At 40.6% G+C, this 5,043-nt stretch overlaps 1 non-coding gene across 1 annotated transcript; it reads left to right on the top strand.

Moving 5' to 3' along the window:
- The first annotated feature begins 4,606 nt into the window (after positions 1-4,606).
- trnac-gca (transfer RNA cysteine (anticodon GCA)) lies at positions 4,607-4,678 on the top strand. The gene has a single exon. It is a non-coding gene; the product is annotated as a tRNA-Cys (tRNA).
- The last annotated feature ends 365 nt before the right edge of the window (positions 4,679-5,043 follow it).

Below are 5,043 nucleotides of genomic sequence, written 5' to 3'. Positions count from 1 at the left end.
CAGTGGAAAAACCTACAAAAAATTATGGATACAGCCCAGTCCATCACAGGAATGCCCTTCCCACCATTGAGCACATCAACAAGGAATTCTGTCATAGGAAAGCAGCATCCATCATCAAGGAAACCCACCATCCAGGCCATGCTCTCTTCTCATTGGGAAGGAGGTACAGGAGTCTTAGGTCCCACACCACAGCACCTTCCAAATCATTGTTGGGGACTTCAATCAGGCTTGCTTGAAGAGATCTCTGCCCTCAACATATCACCTACAACACCAGGGGTCCCAACACACTTAACTACTGATAGACTATGATCAGGAATACCTACCGTTCCATGCCTAGACCGCATTTCGAGAGGCTGCCCTTCTCCTACCCGCATACAGGCAGAGGCTAAGGAGCAAGGCTCCAGAGGTAAGGACAACAAAGAGGTGGTCGTGGGAGGCAAAGGAGTGGATAAGGGTTTGCTTCGAGTTGGTGGACTGGGCCGTGTCCAAGGGCTCATCAGTGGACATTATCAAATGCAGCATGGTTGTCATGGACTTTATAAAAACAATTGTAGACGGGTGCGTACCCACAAAATCATGCAAAGTCTTCCTAAGCAGAAGCCCTGGATGCACCATGAGATCCACAGCCTGCTGAGGGCAAATAAGTGGCATTCAGGTGTGGCGACCAAGTAAAATACAAAAGGTCCAGGTATGATCTCCAGAAAGACATCTCGCATGCAAAGTGGCAATTCCTGACTAATCTTGAATCATTGAAGGATGCTTGGCCTGTGGCAGGGCTTGAATGCTTTCAGCTTCTTCAAAGTGAAACTAAGCGATATAGCTGACAACAAAGTTTTGTTCCCAGATGAGCTCAATGCCTTTTATGCTTGCTTTGGCCATCAGAAAATGGATGCACCTTCACAAACTCCCATGGCCCCTGATGAACCTGTGATTTCAGTGTCTGAAGCCAACGTGAGAACATCCTTCAGGAGGGTCAACACATGGAAAACATCTGGTCCAGATGGGGTACATGTACGACCTGTGCTGATCAACTAGCTGGAGTGTTCACCAATATCTTTAACCTCTTGCTTCGGTAGTCTGAGGTACCTATTTGCTTCAATTATACCAGGGCCTAGGAAGAATGTGATAACCTGCTACAATGACTGTCATCCAGTGGCACTTACATCCACTATGATAAACTGCTTTGAGAAATCAGTGATGAAACATATCAACTCCTGCCCGAGAAGCAACTTGGATCTGCTCCAATTTGCCTACCGTCACAATGGGTCAACAGCAGACGCCATTTCATTGGCTCTTCACTCAAACCTAGAACATCTGAGCAGTGAAGGTGCATAAATCAGGATGCTCTTCATTCACTACAGCTCAGCAGTCAATACTATCATCCTCTCAAAATAATCAATAAGCTTCAAGACCTTGGCCTCAATACCTCCTTGTTGCAACTGGATCCTCGATTTCCTCACTTGCAGACCCCAGTCAGTTCAAACTGGCAAAAGCATCTCTGCCACAATCTCCATCAGCACAGGTGTACCGCAAGGATGTGTGCTTAGCCCCCTGCTCTACTTGCTTTACAGTTATGACTGTGGGTAAGCACAGCTCCAATGCCATATACAAGTTTGCTGATGATACCACTGTCAATGGCTGAATCGAAGGTGATGATAAATCAGGATATAGGAGGGAGATTGAAAATCTGGTTGAGTGATGCCACAACAACAACTTCTCATTCAATGTTAGCAAGACCAAGGAGCTGATTATTGACTTCAAAAGGAGGAAACTGAAGGTCCATGAGCCAGCCCTCATCAGGGGATCAGAGGTGGAGAGGGTCAGCAACTTTAAACTCCTCAGTGTTGTCATTTTAGAGGATCTATCCTGGGTCCAGAACATAAGTGCAATTATGAAGAAAACACAGCAGTGCTTCCACTTTCTTAGAAGTTTGTGAAGAATTGGCATATCATCTAAAACTTTACCAAACTTCTATAGATGTGTTGGGGAGAGTATATTAGCTGGATGCATCACAGCCTGGTATGGAAACACTGGTGTCCTTGAATGGAAAAGCCTACAAATTGTAATGGGTACAGATCAGTTCATCATCATGCTGCCACTGGGAAGAAGGGACAGGAGCCTCAGGACTCACACCATCGGGTTCAGGAACAGTTATTACCCTTCAAACACCTGGCTCTTGAACCAGAGGGGATAACTTCACTCAACCTCATTTGCCCCATCACTGAACTGTTCCCATAACCTATGGGCTCACTTTCAAGGACTCTTCATTTCATATTCTCGATATCTATTGCTGATTTATTATTATTATTACTTATTCTCAGCTCAAGCTAGTAAAACCTGAGGTACGGGAATAGATTTACATAGATATTGCTGTGTAGGCCTAATTTTTTAATGCTATGTGTAGTGCCTTTGGGATGATACCAGTCATTGATATTACTATTGGGACAATGTCTACCCTGTTCATGTTCCTCTGTTTCTGGGAAGAGGTCTCCAACTCTGAGCCAGGCGGTCGATGCTTCCTTGGCAACACCTAGTCTGCTCAGATCATGGGGATGTCTTCTATGGAGGGTTATGCTCTTCCATTGTTTACCTTTTTCCTTCTGTAGTGATAATGTCTTCATTTTTCTTGGTTGTGCTCTCATTTCAGTTTAGTGGTGTATATTTATACAGTTTGATATCTTTTGCCTGTTCTGTTGGGTATGATCTTTCATTGATTTTATTGTGTTTCTTGGATTTATTGAATATGCCCACCAGAAAATGAATCTTAGGGTTGTATATGGTGACATATATGTACTTTGATAATAAATTTACTTGGAACTTTGATCCTGTAAATAAGGTAGTGTCTGGGCAATAGAGTTTGGAAGATGTTTTTAAGTCTTCTTAGCAGTTACTTCAGAGAAATAAATTAACAAAAATAGTAAATCTGATTTGAATCCTTTTTATATTCTGCTGACTATTTACTCTCCAATTCTTGACCCTTCCTTTTTTAGAAACTGGTCTGCCTCCTCTCAGAATTCCTTTCTCTCATTGATAAATACCATGAATGGATAACTGAAATATAAGATATTATGACACTATTGCAAATACATGGTGCTTTCCTGAAGAATGCTTAATTTCATTTTATTGACTATCAGACTATTTCAAGCCATGCTCTTTCGAAATACCCAAATAAAATCGAAAGAGAAACAATGATCCTTTATTCTTTTGCCAGAACTTTAATGGCAAGTCATTGGATTTTCATTGCAGTAAATCAATGTGCGTCTTTTTCTACTCTTAAAATTATATGTTTTTGTACAACAAAAAATAGTTTAATCAAATGTAAGGTACAAATAGAAAATGCTGGAGATATCTAGCAGATCGGTTCCGGTTGCAAGCCTTTTATCAGAAGCTAATAGAAGGTGATTATTCCATTGTAACAGTCTCGTCTAGTTTCTTTGAAATCTATTAAAGTAATTGGAAGGAATTTGTTTATTGTGGATATTTTGGACTTGCAGTTGTTCCTATTTTCGAAGGGCTAGCATTATTAAAGGTTCATGATAAAAAAGTAAACTTTGCATTTTTCAGAATAAAATGCTTGCTACATATATCATTTATTAAATTAGCTGGTGTATTTAAACAGATTCTATGTTGTCCTACAAGAGCACTATTCATATCCACTTGGAATATCAGTAAAACCTTGAAATTCTACCAAAAAGCTATTGGTCCATTGATGACTCATAATAAGAGGAAAGAAATTGTACAACTTATAGTCAAACTGAAAAAAGAATGGACAAAGGATGATTGTATAATTACAGAGAAGGCATCCCACACAAAAATATGAATAACATGTTGATCATGTCTATTTGGTGGTTTTAAAGTCATAGAGTTGTGCAGCATAAAATAAAAACAGAATCTTCTATGCTGACTATCATGGCTGTCTATACTAATCCCACTTGCCTGCATTAATTCCATATTCCTCTGTGCCTTCTCAATACTTCTTAAATATTGTTACTGTTTTTGCCTCCACCACCTCATTCCAGATACTCTTTACGTGAAAAAAATCCTGCACGAGTCAGTTTGTACTTCTGAATTTGCTACCCATTTAGAAAATAGTCTATGCCTTTATTCCTGCTACCAAAATGCATGACCATACACTTCCCTACTCTGTATTCCATCTGCCACTTCTTTGCACATTCTCCAAACCTGCTTGAAGTACTCAGCAGCTGAGACTGAAAGAGTTAATGTTTCTTATTCATTTCAACAAGCTGTTGATATCAAAGATTTGCCTCTTGTTACCACTGTGTATTGTTTAAATTGAAAAAAAAACACAAATTAAATAACCATGTTACTCGCTTCTTTTAATTTGATTTACCTGAACAAGCATTGTCTCAAGAGTTATTCAATTGCCGGGGAAGGTTTTCTGATTTGTTATGGGAGCACTGAGTGGTGTAAGACTGTGGTGCAACCATACCTCTGTCAAACCCTGTGCTGGTGTTGTGATGTGGGCAGAGAAAGGCTGGTGATGGAACGTACTCTGGATTGCTAGCATCCCCCGCAAATCCCTTGTATTTAAGTGTTTTCTGTGTTTTTTCCCTAATTGTGATTACAGTTTGCTGGGTTGAGATATGGGGGTATAGCTCAGTGGTAGAGCATTTGACTGCAGATCAAGAGGTCCCTGGTTCAAATCCAGGTGCCCCCTATCAACTTGTTATGAGGTTGAGAGGGATAATAAATCAGCCGTGAAGGAATGGTAGAGCAGACTTGATTGGCTGAGTGGTATAGTTCTACTTATACGTCTTATGACTTAAGATTGGCTATCAGTCAGGGCTTAGCCATTTTTTAACCACTACAATGAAGTGGAGGACTGACACTTTCAAATCCCTATATGACAGAGGGAGAATTTCAATTTTGTTAATCAAATAAAAGGGTGGTAGTGGGGGCATTTCCGAGGCTGTTAGGTAGACAGGTGAGTAAGCAGAGAACGCAGGGATTTAGACCCTTGTGTAGACAGAAGGGACTAGGTTCATTAACTTAATAAGTTTGGCACAACATTACGGACTGAAG

This window comes from Mobula hypostoma, chromosome X1 (assembly GCF_963921235.1).
Source record: "Mobula hypostoma chromosome X1, sMobHyp1.1, whole genome shotgun sequence".
In the NCBI taxonomy this organism is placed as follows: domain Eukaryota; kingdom Metazoa; phylum Chordata; class Chondrichthyes; order Myliobatiformes; family Myliobatidae; genus Mobula; species Mobula hypostoma.
This window is presented reverse-complemented; position numbering and strand designations above follow the sequence as displayed.